This window comes from Colias eurytheme, chromosome 26, assembly GCF_061535395.1.
Source record: "Colias eurytheme isolate Ceu_HAF_F1 chromosome 26, ilColEury1 Martin Lab GWU primary, whole genome shotgun sequence".
In the NCBI taxonomy this organism is placed as follows: Eukaryota; Metazoa; Arthropoda; class Insecta; order Lepidoptera; family Pieridae; genus Colias; species Colias eurytheme.
Genome location: NC_143005.1, coordinates 2,201,639 through 2,221,248, shown reverse-complemented (window position 1 = coordinate 2,221,248; position 19,610 = coordinate 2,201,639).

Here is a 19,610-nt window from a genome sequence, read left to right as displayed (position 1 = left end):
TCAAGGTTCCAATTATCGAAATCAAATTTGCTCTCTCTTTTACGTCGTTTTATCATTGGTGAAGTTAACCTGGCGGAAGTTGATGGAAGCTCTTTTTCCTCTTTCAAAATATTTGTTACAGTGCGTTCACTGACCCCCGTTGCTTAGAACGTTTGGCGGTATATTAGCCAAGGGAGTCAAATCACATTTTTCATAATTTGTTGACTTCATGAAATTATATTCTTCTTGAAGAAAGTGTAATACGTTGGCGATAATTGCTCGTCCTTAGAAATAATAAGAATTAACATTAAATACTAAGTTCTGTACCAAACATTTTAAACATACCTTTTACTAAAAAAAATATTTTACCTCACTAAGAATAACTTTTCGCTTTTTATCGGGATCTGACATGCTTACGGTACTTCGTAGCCTTTAGCGTCGTGGTAACAATAGGCACAAGTGACTGACCGCTCCGTCAGGCACGCACACTGACAAACCGTACATGCACACGTCTAACTACAGCCAAGGGCTGACCGCAGTCGTGAATTGCAAGAAATATACTACTGCATGCAACTCGAAAATTATCCCGTGGGAACATAAAATCGGGATAAAAACTATCCTATGTGTTAATCCAGGTTATACAGGGTGTAAGGGAGACCTGGTCACATCACTTCAGTGTGGATAGGTGACATCCTCACATGAAATTTGGTATGGTTTTTTTTTTCTTAACTCTAAATATTAAAAAAATACGACTATTTTAATTTTAACTTTACAATTTTAGTCATATTTTTTTAAAACACTTCTGTACTCGATTGTACTTCACCGATTTTGATGTTTTTTTTTTTAATTTTGTTGCTTAATCAATGTACTTGCAGATTAAAACAAATGTACTAGTATTCCCTAGTAAAGGGTATACAAAGTTGCAAATTTTGATGGTGTACCAACAAAGGTGTGTAAAGAATTTTTTAAAAAAATATTTCACTAGATTGCTTAAAAATAAGTTGTCTGTTTCGACTCCACCACAAGACCAAAGAGGAAGACATATACCAAAAAATAAAACAAGTGATGATCAAGTTCAAAATGTAAAGTCATTTATAGAAAAATTTCCAACATATGAATCCCATTACACTTTACATAAAAGTTCAGATAGACTATTTTTGCCTCCAGAGTTGAACATAACCAAAATGTACTCTTTATACTGTGAAAAGAGTGCTACACCTCTATCTTATTACATGTTTACTAAATTATTAATTGATAAATTAAAATATTTAATGAAAATTTTAATTTATCATTTCATCCACCAATCAGTGACTCATGTAAAAGGTGTGACATGTTGAATATAAAGATGCAAGCTTGTGATAATGAGGAGGAGAAAAGCCATCTTGAAACTCAGAGAAAACTCCACTTACTAAAAGCCGATTCTGCAAGAAATAATTATAATAAAGATAAAGAAGAGGCTAAAGTAAATGGTAACACCACAGTATAAGAGCGTATACGGACTATGCGGGTAGCCGCATTGCGGGTAGCCGTCCGGCTGACCGCAAGCACAATAAATTATGTACGTAATATTCATTCCTATGCGCACTGTGCGGTCTGCGGTAGCCGCATCCGGCATCGCAGTGCGCATAGAAATGAATATTACCTACATAATTGTGCTTGCGGTCAGCCGGACGGCTACCCGCAATGCGGCTACCCGCATAGTGCGTATACGCTCTTAGTATTCGATTTGATGAAAACATTACCTACGCCTATAATTTCAACAGGTATCTGTTATTACAAGAGACAACTGTGGACTTATTGTCTTGGAATCCATGATGCTGCTACTGATAAAGTCACTATGTGTTTATGGGATGAAACAATTGCATCCAGAGGTCCCAAAGAGATAGAATCTTGTTTGCTGAGATATATTAAAGAAAATGTGACTACCAAAAAACTTATTCTTTACTCTGATCAATGTGGTGGGCAAAACCGGAACATAAAAATGGCAGTTTTGTGTCAGTATATAACAGCTCACCCAGATTTTGTAGTTGAAAGCATTGACCACAAGTTCTTTCTTAGTGGTCATACCTTCATTAGAGTAATTTATTAAAAATGAGTTTGAAAATGACACATTTTGACTTTCCTCTGTATTGTACAACATGTTTTTTGTAGATAGGCTACTCTGGTTCTAGCAGCCTCAATTGTAAAGTTAAAATTAAAATACAGTCAGAACCGTTTATGGCGACATCGTTAAGAACAACATACCGGTTAAATTGACCAAAATCAAAGGTCCTGGTTGAATGTTATATGACCGCCTTATCGAAAACATTGGTTTTTACGACATTGTTTACTACGACATACCGCATTAAGCGACCACATTTGGTTAATATTTTCGGAGTATTATATCTGTAGAACGACCGGCTCTGCTGTATTGTAAACAATTTGAATAGGTAACTGTATCCACATCTGGCACGGTATAATAGTCAATGGCTATTATCGTAAAAGTAATCAAAGTTTAGGGTCTTTTGTAATTCTTAGAAACAAAGCACATGCATGCAGTAGCCTGAAGGCCCGCTTCGTCATATCTCTTTCTCTTAAGTCAGTTTGTTACTTATCTTTTCACAAGGCACACCAAAACATATTGTTGACTGTGAAAATTGTAACATGTCGCAAAAAAGAAAACAAATCAATATCGAAGAAAAATCGCGTATTATTTCAAAGCTACCTGGCAAAAGAATATAGTGTATCACACTCGACAATTTTAACCGTTTGGAAAGAAAGGGAGAAAATTCAAATCCGGTTGTTACAACTATCGGTTTTTACGACTCAATATGACTAGTCCCTTCGATGTCGTTATAACAGATTTTGACTGTAGTCGTATTTTTTTTAATATTTAGAGTTTAAAAAAAAAAAACCATACCAAATTTCATGTGAGGATGTCACCTATCCACACTGAAGTGATGTGACCCGGTCTCCCTTACTATCTGTATACCAAATTTCATCCAACCACAGTAATAACAAAAAGTAACTATGTTAGACGTTGTTTAAAATTACATAACTACTTATATATTAATACTTAATATCCTAACCTTAAATCTTAACCTGTCAGAATTATCCCATGTTCTTTACAGTATTCACTTAGATTAAAATTAATATGCGACGAATGACCATCCAGAAAAAGAACAACTGGATTTGGATTCCTTTTTCTTTTAACCATGGGTGAAAGACATTTGTGATGTACTCATAAAATGCATCACTGGTCATCCACCCTGAATTGGCTGTGATGTGCGATGGAACATAGAGTTTATACGGAAACACAACCAATGATGGAGGTATTGTCCCATCAGCAGCTATTCAAAGTAAAACCGTCAAACACTCTCTTCTCGTCGTCGGTAGTTCGACTGTAAAACGATTCTTTTTTCGAACCTTTTCTGACCAGTACTTGCTTTTCCTGGGGCGACAGATAGAATCCACTCTCATCACAATTGAAAATACGTTTAGGGTCCTGGAGAAGTTCCATTAAATCGTTTTCAACAAAATATTGCCGTATTTTTGAGAACCAGCTTCTAATATTTTCTTCCGAAACTATCGCTCTGCATGTCGTGAGCGATTGTGGGACTCGAAACCTTCGGGTGGCGAACAAGAAACCCATTAGGGCTCTGCGTAGACGGCACACTTTTTGTGCGATCGAGTCTGCGGCGCACAAAAAGTCTGCATGGCGCGCAAAAAGTCGGTCGCGGATTTTTCACAGACTCAACGCACACGACGCACATCTTCGATCATTTTGTCGACAGAGCTGTAGGGACGTAGACGCTATGGAAATCGTGCAGAGATCGCGAAGTATTATTTTGTACATGAATTACAGAAAAAGAAGAAGAAATAGAGAATTTTGGGTACATCCTATACTTTCGGAAAGATTACTAAAGGGACAGTTCCATACTAAACATTCAATTCTGAAACAACAATTTTTTTCAAATTTTATAAAATGTCTGTTACTACATTAATACTAAGTAAATAAAATATATATATTTATATAATCATAATTATATTATTTATTATTTCTCTTAGCAACAAACTAAGTTTTTTATTATTCAAATGACAAATAGGTTTCTGAGGTACTTATTATTTAAACCAAAACATTATGAACAAAGATTTTCTTTTATTAATTAGGGAAAATAACAAAACATAAAAATTTATAAGAATTACGTGGATTTTCATGGCAGCAAATTTTTTTAGTATGTTGTACTTTTAAACAATAATGTAGGTTCACATAAATGTCGATCTATTACAACTGAATTGTCACTTATATTGTAAATAATAAAAATGAATCCCAAAATGAGTTGGTAAGTGCATAAATTGAGAACGGCTGAACCGATTTCGATAATTCTTTTTTTATTAAATTCCTTGAATTACGAGGATGGTTCTTATGTAGAGAAAACGTAAATATGTACCACGGGCGAAGCCGGGGCGGACCGCTAGTTGTAAATAAAATTAGGGGCTTAATTTTTCACTTAGTATCAATGACAGCTCGTTGACTGGGCAAATAATAAAACAGACTATATTGATGATGAATATATTGATGGCGACACAAATCGTTCACCAAGCAAAAAGAAGACTATGAAAGTAACAATGTCGTCAAGAAAATTAGAAAATATTGAATCGCAAATGATTGAAGAATTGAAAAAGCCAGAAAGACACATCTCCTGACGATAAATTCTTTATATCCTTTGTTCCATATTTAAGCGATGTCTGAGAGCAAGAAAATTGATTTACAAATGGATATATTAAATTCTATAAAAAAAAATTAAACAAAATCGCGGTCAAGCAAGGAGTACCCCGGATACTAATACACTATCTAAATCTAAAGCTAGCGATGAAAGGACATTTATTATAAGGGAACAACACAAGGTCCATTAACAAAGAATAATTAAAAACAAACTTTGCAAACGCCTTTTATGATAAAAAACTCACAGCCATCTACATCCCAGTCTACAGTGCCTGGAAACGACCAACAGTCAGACAACTCAAGAATCTTCACAATCCATCACCACAGAACAGTAAGAACAAATAGAAGTGCTATAATGTCATAATTATTATGAAAACCACTGTCGCCAAACACACACATTTAAACCGATAGTTAAACAGTACACTACAAGTAATCAATGCCTTTGATTGGACAGCTTAATTTGAGTAAAAACTGACTTAGGTTAAAAATTCAGCATTTCAATATGTACCCTAATGCACAATGTTACGGTTTAATTTAGTATAACACCCCTAGGTATATTAGCTGTTTTATTTCTCTTTGCTCAGAAATTCCAAATTCGAAAACATTCAGCTATTCCACAAAAGAGGGCGTTTGTTTTCGATAGATATTTCAACCTCACCACATAGAGATAAGGTTGAAATTTGTGTCACTCTACATTAATGACATTAACTTGATCTTAGATTAAGGATTGGTCTCCGCGCGCGCGCTACGACTAGATACCGCCCCACCTAAAAACAATAGCTCTGTAAGTGCGGCAACTCATTTCTGTAGTGTGTGTTAGGCAATTTGTAAAGACGCTAGTGTGTGTGAAGAATTGGGCTGCCAGCTACATAAATTTTACCTCATAAATGGGAAATCTGCCATCTTGGAAAGAAGTTTTGAAAAATATTTTTTTTCATCCTGACCTGGCCGGGAATCGAATCCATGAACTATTTGAGTCGCATGACTCAAATCCACTTGCGAAGCTACTATACTATAGTCACAAAGGTTGTTTAAAAGTAGAAATGCGGAAATAAAAAAATAACATATTATATGAGTCATGGTTAAACAGGAATAAATTATTGTTATTGTACTTTTTTATACTTGTGTTAGTAATAGTATTGAAAAAAAAAAGTTCAAATTATTGATTAAAGATTCCCTCAACCACGTGTATTTTTTTGGATATGCAGTACGGCAACACTGAATGGCGTCGTATTTTCGTAGAAAAAATTTTCGAAGTAAAGGAGAAATTTCGAATAATACGATACTTAGTGATGGTACGTGATCCCAGTGTCTTTCTTATTTTTTGTTGTATTATTTTTAAATAGTTTTATGACACAAATAGGCAATTTACTTCAGATTTTGTTCAAAATCTTTATAAACTGTCGGTTCGCCCTCTCCACACAATGCTTGTGACACGACTGGCTTGGGTACGCCGAATTCGGCGTACTATTAGTTGCCGCATTTTTCAAGTACGCCGGCGGCATCTAGTCGTAGCGCGCGCGCGGAGACCAATCCTTAATCTAAGAACTTGATATTAATCTGATGCTATGCCCTAAGGGATGTCAGCCTTGTTATCGATAGTGCGTTTTTTTTTCTTTCTATTATATGAGTATAGTATAATGTGTCACATTTTGGAGTATGTTTATTACTACTAAGTACGTCTTTATATATTATATTATTAAATAAAAAACGGAATAGAATAGTATAAATCTATATTTACAAAATACAAACAGAAAATATGCATTATTTTAAATCTTTGAACTGCCGTAGGTTTGATGTGTCGGTGGCCTTTGTTAGACTGCTTAGTGCTGTTCGGCATCCAGTTAACTCCTCCCGTTGCATTTATCCAATTCTCTTTTAAATTAGCCTCTTTGGGAAATCTTGTTCAATGGACAAGATTTTTGAGTACCATAGAAAATTGAAACCGTATTTTCTTAATCAAATAGCACTCTTAAGAATACATACTTTTTATTACTTTTATGTTTTATTTGACCTATTAATGTTCCAAATAATGATTACCTATAATAGTGACAAAATAGCTTGTTTGCTATATCTACATTTTATACACAGATAGGTCACTTTGGCAGTAGGTTCTTTTTTAAATAAATAAAAATGGTTTATTTGGAAACAATACATCAAATGTTAGAAAAAAAAATGGTTGTTAGGTCAATTGTTTATTAAAAAACACTTAATAAAAAAGCAATAGCAATAACAATAAAGGTATTCTTAGTCGCTATCAATGTCATCCTCAACATCTATGACAAAGGTAAGATGTCTGCAAGTTATAATTTCTCAAAGCATAAAAGCTGTTGAACAGAATTATTTGCTGAGCAGGCAGAATCTTTTCATGACACTTATGTTGGCAATTACACTCACGAGCAGTATCAATTTGTTTTGATGGCACTAGAACACCTTTAACATTAATACATATATTCCTCACCTCATGAACACTTTTCCTTTCTCACATTCTTCTTGCATTTGCTAGGTTGTTTCACTCTTTTTCTAGGTTTACATTGAACTGGAGTAATTTCCGAAGTTATGTACATTATTTGGGGATTGGTTTTCGTCACCTAAATTCTCAATTTCTCTAAATCAATAGTATATGCTGTCGAATTACGTCCAGATGGTTGGTATTCTGAACCAGAGTCTTGAAATGGATCTTCTTCTGCTTCAGACCCAATGATTTCTGTAAACAATGAAAACTCTTGGAATACTAGTAGTAGTAGTAGTCTTAGTTCCGTGCTACTAATAATAGTAATTGTGACCGCGAAAGCTTAACCCTTAATAAGGCTCGCACCTGTGTTACAGCAAGAAAGTAAGTTACAGGTGTATAGATAGATACTGCAGAATTTAAAAAAAGTATTTTGAAAAAGGGGGGATGGTTTTTTACCCCCTTTTTTTGGGTGGGAAATAATATCCCTTTGCCCGATTATGTATGTGCACTGTGTCTCGAAGTGGGAAAATAATTCCCTTCGCCTATTTAGGCAAAGGGAATTATGCCTAGTTTTGTTGTTATTCATATACTAGTATTTCACCTGGTTTCGCTTTTTTCATTTCATTTATTTTTTAATTTTTTTTATGCGTTACGAACTTTTATTTTATTTACCTATGAATATTATCATGCATGCTAAATAAAAAGCGGTATTGCAATCGCATTTTTACTCTAAAAATTTATATAGCTAATTACAAGTTAGCTAAAAGCGTGTTAAAAATATAATTATTCTTGGGGTGAAGCCTCGTGGAATAATTTAAAACATTTCTTTGCACATAGTGCAACTTGGCACGTGGAACATACTATTTTTGTTCTTCTCTCCTCTTTTTTTGTGCTACAAAATCGGCATCTTTTGTAAGTACTTCCTTCATCTGGAAGATGGACGCCGACATTGAGTAAACGTATCTCATCTGGAACTCCAAAGTTGTTACAAATAAATTATTACATGTAAATATCACATCTACATAAATAAAAAAATAGTTGAATATATTGACTACGACGACGCTTATAATAGACTTCTTAATAAAAATTTAAAATCATTGCTATTTTGTGATGATCCTAATATAGTAACAGAACGTCTACTAAAGTACCTTACAGAATCATTAGAAGAAAGTAAAATTACTAAACATCTTCCGAGGAACCAACGTACTGTCAAGCCTTGGATAACAAAGGGCATTCTTAGATGTATCCGAAACAGAAACAAAATGCAGCTTCAACTACGATCTGATCCACACAATGAAATTTTGAAACTTACCTTTAGACGATATAGAAACCACTGTAACAACTTGATAAAAAAATTAAAACGTAAATATGATAGACAATTACTTGCAAAATCCGCTAAGAATTCGAAGAAATTATGGAAATCTATTAAAGAAATAACTCACTTTAAGACAAATAAATCGCATTGTAAAGACCTACTTAACTTAGAACAAACGTCTACTGATTCTCTTAACTCTGTGAATTACTTTTTTGCGAATATTGGTAAAACTCTAGCAGATGATCTTTTAAATAATCCTCCATCCATCTCTCCAGATAATAACAGTTTTAGCTTGCCTGCTCAGCCAAGCTCATCTTTTGTACTTTTAGAAACAGACCCTGGCGAAGTTATAAGTGTAGTTATGTCTCTTAAATCTGACAGTGCCCCTGGCTGGGACAACATACCAACAAAATTTTTGAAATTATGTATAACTGCCATTGCCCCTCATATTAGCCATCTTGCAAACTTGTGTTTCAGGCAGGGCGTCTTTCCACTATTCTTAAAAAAATCAATTGTTACCCCCGTGCACAAGGGTGGGGATAGGGACGATATCAATAATTATCGGCCAATCTCAGTTTTACCTGCTATATCTAAAGTTATTGAGAGACTTTTAAATAATAGATTGTTAAACTTTTTTGAAAAAAACAGAATAATCTCGAATTCACAGTACGGATTTAGACATGGGTTATCCACTGAAGATGCAGTTTTGGCTCTCACATCTTCAATTATAGAACAACTTGACCTAGGAAATAAGTGTTTAACTGTCTTTCTGGACCTAAAAAAGGCTTTCGATACCGTCTCTTTTCCCACTCTTGTTCACAAATTAGAGCGTGTAGGAATTCGGGGAACACCTCTTAAATTGTTAACGGATTATTTGTTAAACCGCACCCAAAGAGTTAAAATTGATAATCAAGTGAGTCGGGATATGGACATTACTTTTGGTGTACCCCAGGGTAGTGTCCTTGGCCCGACTCTGTTTCTAATTTACATTAACGATCTTACTAACCTTCCTATTGATGGTGGTAAAATCATTTCGTACGCAGATGACACCGCTATAGTGTTTTCTGGGCGCTCATGGAATATGGTGTACTCTATTGCTCAACTGGGTCTCTCAAAGATTTATGATTGGCTTAGATTGAATTTACTTACATTAAACATTAAAAAAACGAATTATATTTGTTTCTCAATTAACAATAGAACTCAACCTAATAATAACTTTTCTTTAAAACTTCATGAATGTAATAATACAAATAACTTGAATTGTAATTGTAATTTAATTGAAAAAGTCTCCTTTACTAAATATCTAGGCATAATTTTAGATTATCGCCTCTCTTGGTATTGCCATCTAGACTATATTAATGAAAGAACCCGGAAATTCATATGGATTTTTAAAATGTTAAGACATATAACCACTTCTGAACTCATTAACCAAATTTATAAATCTCTTGTGCAATCTGTAATTAACTATTGTATCCCTATCTGGGGTGGAGCAAATAAAACTAAACTCTTGGACGTGGAACGTGGCCATCGTTGTCTACTTAAAGTGATGTATTTTAAACCGCGAAGGTTTTCAACTTCGGAACTATATAAAATCTGCGATCTTCTAACAGTTAGACAGTTGTACATTCTTTTAGTTACTACTAAAGTTCGTAAAATGGCTCCTTTTGACAAATCAACTGAAAATAGAAGGAGAAAGAAAGACGTTTTTAACACTATATGTACTAAAACAGTTTTTGCTAAACACCAATTTAATGCAAGGTCCATTTACCTCTATAATCGTCTTAATAATATTTTGGATATACATAGACTTAATCATCGTGATTTTAAAAAAACAGTTATTCATTATTTAAAAACACTTTCCTATGAGGATACTGAGGCGCTTCTACACTAAATTTTATAATATTTCGTAATAGCTTAAACATACCCAAACACACACACTCACACACACACACACACACACACACACGAACACACGCACGCACGCACACACACACACACACACACGCACACACACACACACACACACACACACACACACACACACACACACACACATTCACTCACTCATACATATACATCTGCACACGTATTATATTTGTAAACTTTAGTTAAGGAAGAGCGGGTCCTCCTGACACAGGTTTTTGTAAACTTACTAGGAGGACTCATCCACTTTCTGTATTTGAAAATTGTGTGTATGAAATAAATTTATTTTTCATTTTTTTTTTCATTTTCACATCCCCTAAGAAGCTTACTTTCATTCAAATTTCAGCATTCTATTATTATTTGTATTTTGTATTGACATATTTGTGAGTTCAAACTTTCATATATATAATATATAATAAGAAATAAATTATAAACTCAATCGGGCCAAGGGAATAATTTTCCCACTTAGTATTTCGCAGCTTTTAACGCTGTTATCAATGTTATACGCATAAAATCAATAAAAAAACATAGCTAAAGTTGTCATTTCATAAAAGATGGAAACATAATCTACTTACAAGATTTTTCGTTGAACAATAAAAGATTTTTTCTCGGAAGTAACCAAAAATCGACCGTTATTTTAGCACGTTTTCACGTCACTGAACTTTGACATGGACATTTCAATAGAAGGTAGTCTTTTTTGAAAAGTGTTGCAAGTTATGAAATTTAAAATCTTCTAAAGAATAGTATATTTCGGTTGCTTTCATTCTATGGGCTATCTTTCATGTAAAATAAACATGTTTTTCAAAATGGTCTTGGTGGGAAACTATATCCCTTTGCCTTATTAAGGGTTAAAATCATATGTAAAATATACTGGCATTAAAATAGTAATAAAAATAACATCAAAATAAAACAGTTAAAGAATCATTACAAAAAAACTAAAAACTATTATTTGTTTTTGCAAGAAAGACTTTTATGGCACTTTGAATTGCAAAGAATCTGATGTATATTTCTCCATTGCTTTTTTATCGTCCCACGAATTGCTATTATTTTTTTGTCCGTTATGTTCTTTCTTTGCCTTGAAGGATACCTTGTGTCTGTCTTAAGTTGGGTCAGTTTATTACACATGTTCCTCATTACAGTGCCACAAACTTAACCGACCCGGTGAAAAAAACTGGAACTACTAAAACTACGAACTAAAATCGACATCAGCGACACCGTCACCGGGTCAGTTAAGTTTATGGCACTATATGTGATTTTTGCACTAAATTTTTTGTACAGTGACGTTTGCGTAGTCGAGCTTCATTTATTTTTGTGTATGTTGAGGAATCTCCATCGCTAATCATTCTGCTATAAATGAGGCCGTGCATTTCTATTGAACATTTAAATCCTTCAACAAGAATACTAAATGCCCACATCCAATTGCAATCGTCCCTAGAACTGCACAATTATTAATATTCATATCACTCCCTTTATCACTAGACAAAGAAAATTTTGCTTTGAGTGAAGAGTGAATGTAGAATGCAGTCCGACTTGCTTCTCAGAAATTTTATCCACACATTTTAGATTACAATCGACAGGACCATGAGTAGTTATGTCTTGAAGTTTTTCGTAGACTTAATTGGGCATTTTCAGTTAAAATGGCGCAGGTTATAAAAACAGACTTTAAAAATCAATTATTGTTTTATGACTTAAATTTTTTAAATAATTGTAAAAAATATTATAATCTACTTGATTTATCTAAAAGTTCCATGCATAAATGTGTATTTATCTCTTAATTTTATTATTATGTTTAAGTGCTTAAAAATATTTATTTGGTAGGGGAGGGGGGGCACAGTAGGGTACTTAACGTTTAATCATTCCTAAAAACTAAAATAATGTAATTAAATTAAAATTTTTATCTTAGAATCATAGCTTACTTCATTGCAAATGCCTGGATACATCTATGTTGATAACGTTATAAGTCTACGAGATGTAATTACTTAAATTATATAAGGCATTCGACCCGCTATGCCCCATGCATAGGGGTAAAGTGGGATCTCGTATGGGGCATTGTGGGGTAATCATTATAAGGAATGAAACACAACTTCAAAACGAAATAGTTTTATTTCTTAGATACATAACGACGGTATATATATATATAGGGAATAGGATAAAATATTAAGATGTATTTCATAATAAGCTTTATTTTTAGTCTGTGTTTTTCTATTATTTACTCTGTGGATATGTTGTCTGTAGATTGATATTTGTCTATGACTTGACTTTGTGGCACGATACGAAAAGGAATGGAGGATTGTTAAAAATGTATTTTTGTTCGGTGTCTGGGAATTAAACTGATTGGGCTAATTTGGCGTTTTTATTTACACCATCCCCACATAATTTGGGGGCTCGTCCGGGATGGTGGAATAAAGAAAAACAGCGGAAGATTATGATTGCGGTGATTAAACCAGATTAAGACTTTACGAATTATGAACTAAGAAGACTAAGATTTAAAGAAGCTTATGATTAAACGATTACGACTTGAAGACTATATAAAACTTATTATTTACATTATTCAACATGCCGCCGAAACGACTATTAAAGGATGATGATGATTATGGTGAACCATCGCCGCGTATTAGCTTTACTGATTTAGAAAAATCAATGACGCCATTTTCGGGCGATGATGCTTATGGCGTCGAAACTTTCATAAAAGAATTTGAAGACGTTTCCTCTCTAATGCAATGGGGCGAATTAGAAAAACTCATATTTTCGAAGCGGCTCCTCACGGGGACCGCCAAGCTATTTTTACGTTCACTAAGTGGGACCACCACGTGGGATACACTTAAGTCTGAGCTCCGCGAGGAATTTGGTAAGAAGTTGAACAGTGCAACTGTTCACAAGAGACTTTCAACACGCCGGATGAAGATGAATGAGACTCATCAGCAATATTTTTTACATATGAAGGAACTTGCAGTACTTGGGAATGTTGAAGATGAAGCCCTGATGGAATATGTCATCGACGGTATTAAAGACAGTGAGTCCAACAAAAATATTTTATATGGCGCTTGCAACATTAAAGAATTCAGAAAGAAGTTAGACATTTATTCAGAAATTAAGAAAAAATCATATTATTCACCTAATAAGATTCAAAGTAATTCAGTATCAAAGTCCATTGGCATGAAAATTCAAAAAACATTAAGAGTAAAGAGATGTTTCAAGTGTGGAGATTTAGATCATGAGTCGCCTAATTGTACTAAAGGCATTAAATGTTTTAAATGCAACTTGTTTGGCCATAAATCAACTGAATGTTCTAAAAGTATAAAGAAGAGTTTGGAAATTATGTCAACTAAGAATAATATTGATGTGAGACCTTTTAAGAAGCTGAAAATAAACAATATTGACGTAGAAGCCCTGATTGATACCGGAAGCGATGCTAATTTAGTAATTATGTCTTATTTTAGGAAGATTCAAGGTGAAAAATTGTTATCTTATAGTTCAGGAACCACAGAGACTTTAACTGGAATAGCTGAAAAGGAAATTTATACAAAAGGATCTTTCACAGCAAAAATTGAAATTGATGATTGTTATTTTGAAACTTTATTTTATGTTGTTGATGATGGCGCTATCCCTGTCAACATTATATTAGGAAATCCTGTACTGAAAGAAGTAGAAATCAATTTTAAGGCTGGAACTATCACTGCAACAAGAATATTACACCTTACAATGCTAGAGAATGAAAATGAAGATATCACAAATATTGAAAACAAAGAATATAAGAATAAAATACAGAATATTATAAAAGAATATAACCCCAAAAGATGTACTAAAGAATCAAATGTAAAACTTAAAATATTATTAACCGATGATGTACCAGTTTATCAGAATCCACGACGATTGTCACCTTTGGAGCTTAACATTGTTGACAAACAGATTAAAGAATGGCTTGATGAAGGAATAATAAAAACAAGTAAGTCTGATTATGCTAGTCCAATTGTGCTTGCAAAAAAGAAGAATGGAAACTATAGATTGTGCGTTGATTACAGGAAATTGAATAAGAAAATTATTAAAGAAAGATATCCACTACCACTCATTGAAGATCAATTAGACAGATTAACTTATGCTAAAATGTTTACCTCGCTTGATTTAAAAAATGGATTTTTACATGTGAATGTTCATATTAATAGTCAGAAGTATACATCATTTGTAACACCACGAGGTCAATATGAATTTATTAAGATGCCTTTTGGCTTATGCACTGCTCCTTCTGTTTTTCAGAGATTTATTAATGACATTTTTCAGGATCTTATTATGGATGGTATTGTTCTATCATATCTTGACGATCTCATTTTACCATTTCAATCTGCAGAGGAAGGATTTGTTAATTTACAAAAAGTATTTGACAGAGCTGAAGAGTATGGTTTATTATTTAACTGGGATAAATGTTATTTTATGCAAAAAAGTATTAATTACTTGGGTTATATTGTTTCAGAAGGTGAAATTAAACCTTCAGTGGAGAAAATTGCCGCTGTAGAACATTTTCAGACTCCTAACAATATAAAGTCACTTCAAAGTTTCCTCGGACTAACAGGTTATTTTAGAAAATTTATAAAGGATTATTCATTAATAGCAAAACCTCTGACTGATCTACTAAAGAAAGGTACTGTTTTTAATTTTAACTTAGACTGTGAAAAAGCATTTCAGAAATTAAAGTTTATTTTATGTCAATCTCCAGTCTTGAAGATTTATGATCCGAATTTAGAAACAGAACTACACACAGATGCAAGTGCTGAAGGATATGGTGCTGTATTATTGCAAAGGAGTTTAACAGATAATAAGATGCATCCCGTTTACTACATGAGCAAGAAGACATCCGCTACTGAAAAAAAGTATCACAGTTATTATTTAGAAATATTAGCTATTGTTGAAGCTGTTAAAAAGTTCAGAGTATACTTACTAGGTATTAAATTTAAAATTGTTACAGACTGCTCCGCCTTGACTATGACATTGCAAAAAAAGGACTTACCTCCTAGAGTAGCTCGCTGGGCACTCTTACTTGAAGAATATGACTACACGATTGAACATCGGCCTGCAGCAAGGATGAAACATGCAGATGCTCTCAGCCGACAGCCTATAAAGAATATAATTGTACTTACCGATACCGCAGCACGTTTGCGAAGAGCTCAAGACGATGATCTGCAAATAAAACTAATAAAGAAAGTATTAGAAAAGGAATCTTATGATGACTATGTTTTAGAGAATGGAATGTTATGGAAGATTAAGGATGGAAATAAATTAATGGTTGTACCTAAGAAAATGCAAAATGAAATTATAAGAAAACATCATGAAAACGGACATTTTGGTTGTGTTAAAACTGAGGAATTAATAAATAGAAATTATTATATAGAGAATTTAAAGGAAAAGATTAAAACAAACATTGATAATTGCGTGGAATGTATACTTAATGCAAATAAAAGAGGAAAGAAGGAGGGATTTCTACATGTAATAGATAAAGGTGATTTACCATTGTCTACTTACCATATTGATCATCTAGGACCGTTGACATCCACCAATAAAAATTATAAATACATTCTTACCGTTGTAGATGGATTCACAAAGTTTACATGGATTTATCCGACAAAGACGCTATCCACCAATGAAGTAATAGATAAATTAAACATTCAAAAACAGACGTTTGGCTCGCCGCAACGAATCATAAGCGACCGCAACACTTCATTTACATCCAACATGTTTAAAGAATACTGCGAAGAAGAAGGAATTATGCATCATACAATCACAACTGGTCAACCAAGAGGAAATGGTCAAGTTGAGAGAATACATAGAATTATTATTGAAGTTTTAAGCAAATTATCATCAGACGACCCTACGAAATGGTATAAACATATTAGTAAATTGCAAAGATGTTTGAATAACACATATCAGAGAAGTATAAAGATGTCACCTTTCCAACTGTTAACAGGAATCAAAATGAATGATAAAGATGATGATATTTACAATAAAATACAGGAAGAGTTTCAGCAACATTTTTACAACGACCGTGAAGAATTAAGAAGGATGGCGAAAGCAAATATTCAGAATATACAAGATGAAAATATTAAAAATTATAATAAAAAGAGGAAGAAGTCGAATAATTACGAAGTAGGTGATTTAGTAGCAATTAAAAGAACACAATTTGTACAAGGTTATAAACTTTATCCAAAATACCTCGGCCCGTATGAAGTTATTGAGAAGAAGAGAAATGAACGATATAATTTAAGGAAGATAGGTCAGGGTGAAGGACCTCTGAGAACCTCAAGCTCAGCTGATATGATGAAGCCATGGGTAGCGACTGTTGACTCATCTGGGACAGATGATTCTGCAGGATGACCGTGTGGGAATAGGATAAAATATTAAGATGTATTTCATAATAAGCTTTATTTTTAGTCTGTGTTTTTCTATTATTTACTCTGTGGATATGTTGTCTGTAGATTGATGTTTGTCTATGACTTGACTTTGTGGCACGATACGAAAAGGAATGGAGGATTGTTAAAAATGTATTTTTGTTCGGTGTCTGGGAATTAAACTGATTGGGCTAATTTGGCGTTTTTATTTACACCATCCCCACATATATATATATATATATATACCTGTGGCTCTGAAAGCATTAATAGCAGTCGTCATTGTTGCTGCAGATTTTGTATCTGCTTTTCCGAATAGTCCAGCTGTCTGAAATTGTGTCACCACACGTCCGGGATGGCTCAATTCTTTCGCAACCAATTCTTTATTTCGGTGGAATAATATGTGCTTATAGGTTTCATGAACCCAACATCCAGTGGTTGGAGTCGGTGTGTGCAGTGAGGTGGGAAACACAATAAAATAACACCAATTTCGAGCCAAATCAATGACCTCCACAGATTTAACATGTGTTGCATGACCGTCTAGCAATAAAGTTCTGGATTATCTTCGGTGGAATGCGACCACTCAATGAATCTCTTTAGCCAAAGGACAAACAAGGGATCTTGGATCCACCCAGATTCGTGACATTCTCCCCAAGACCCAGCTGGTCCGCCATCAAGCAACTCCGGTTTCATTCGCTTCCTTGGAAATATGAACATTGGCGGCATATAGTTGCTGACTGCGCTGAAGCAGAGAATTGTGGTCATTAGTTTTCCCCTTTCTGCGGAGGTCAGTGTTCCTACCTGCCATTTGCCACAAGTAGCATTTTAGTTTAGATTAGTAGATTGTTAGTAGATTTTTGTTTTAACGATACATAAAGATGCAAGGCTTAATATTTCAACTCTATATTTGAATGTTTAATACATAAACATGTATTCCTTGAATTTAGATTGGGGTAGACGATGTAAAATGGTTTATATTTCCACAGTGTTGTCATCCCATACTTGCCACCCAGCTCTTTATATTTTTTAAATAAATTATGTATTGTATCAACTGTGTATCTTATTTGGCGCTTTTCTTTTCCACGAACACTGCATTCTTTTTTTCCTGCTGTAGATCTAGTTACGTCATTTCTTAACCAAAACAAAAAAAAATCATTTCAATGTAAGTATTTATTTGAACTACTAAAATCATAATCAAGAAATTCAATGCCTTCATATGAAAAATCACTGTCAGTATCATCATTACGCACAGAAATGATGAAAGGTTCCAACTCAGTTTCGGATATCCTGTCTCTTACTTTAACTGTATCAGATGGCCATAAAGGCCATAAAGACCAAAATTTACCAAGTCTACCTGTACTTTCGAATTCTCATCTGCACTCAGTTGAACAGCTTACAAGTGACGGCATAGTGCATATACAGGGTGTAATCGTTAAGTGTGCACAAGCGATTATTCCGTAACTATTGCAGATATAAAAAAACTTTAAAATGATATCGAAAGTACGTTTTATTTTTAAAATTTTACTATGGCCATTTTACTCATTAGGTTACGGAATAATCGCCTGTGCACACTTAACGATTACACCCTGTATATCGTTCTAGATAGGTCACCTGGTGGTTCAAATGATCCATATTTTTTTTCTATACGGGCCTGTAGTCTAGTATATAAACAATTATAAAGATACTTACCTGTCAACAGAATTTATTTTTTGGTCACGGCTTTTTTTTTCTCGTATTCCGTTCTATATTATCCCAACATGTTTTGAGCTGTTCCGTACTTCTAACGCAAAAAGAGCTCAAAGAATTAAATTCTTCTGCTAGATTTCTTCAACCTTCATTTTTTATAGCCGTTGTTGTTGCATCCGTTTTTTTGTATTTTCTACAATATCTTTATACTTTGAAACTAAGTGAATAAATGTTTCTTTTTCGTTAGACAAGAAATTTCGGATTTTCTTCGACATTCTTATATTGATTTAAGTAACTCAAAATAAAATAAAAACAAACAAGAACTTTGACGATAAAAAAATCTCCAAATAACTTCAAAAATTTGTAACGATGGTGTTTTTCTCACTTGAGTCCTTTATTAAAATTTTATTTATTTATTTACAGTGGAGCGTCGATTATCCGAACGTCGCTCAACCGAACGACCGCTTATCCGAACATAGTACGTGCGGGTCAATGCCCCCACCTCTCACCACCGCCCGCCCGCACGTCAGTTTTCGCACACTTGTCGCGACTTGTTCACTTCGTTATTGAGCGTCCTAGTAACTGCTAGTCGATAAACAAAATTTTTCCGCGTGAAAGTAAACTCTTTCTTTGAAATGCCTAAACGTAAGCGTGTTGTCCTTTCTATGAAAGATAAATACGACATTAATAAACGGTTGGAAGAATGCGAATCTGCAACCAAGTTATCTATTGAATACAAAGTTGGTAAGTCTACCATTACGGATATAAAAAAACAAAAGACGAGCATAAGTAACTTTATATCCTGCATAATTTGGTACCCGGGATCTTCATCGTCGATATCCATCCATTCTTGAACCTGTTCTTCATCACATTCGTGGCAATCAAGATTTTTTAGCATTTCTATCATTTCAGATACATCTTCGTGTTTCTCATTTATACATCCAATTTGAGGATCTCCCTCTATATCCAAAACTTTATTCCACGCTGTTTTCAAGTTCTGTTCTTTTAAACTGTCCCATGCTGCTCCGATCATATAGGATGCGTATTTTAAATCAATCTTTTTATATGATTTCTTATCTACATAACAATTCTTTTCTATAATACCGTTTGAAAGTCTCAATAACGCCTTGATCCATGGGCTGTAATAATGAAGTCAAGCTAGGTGGAAGAAAC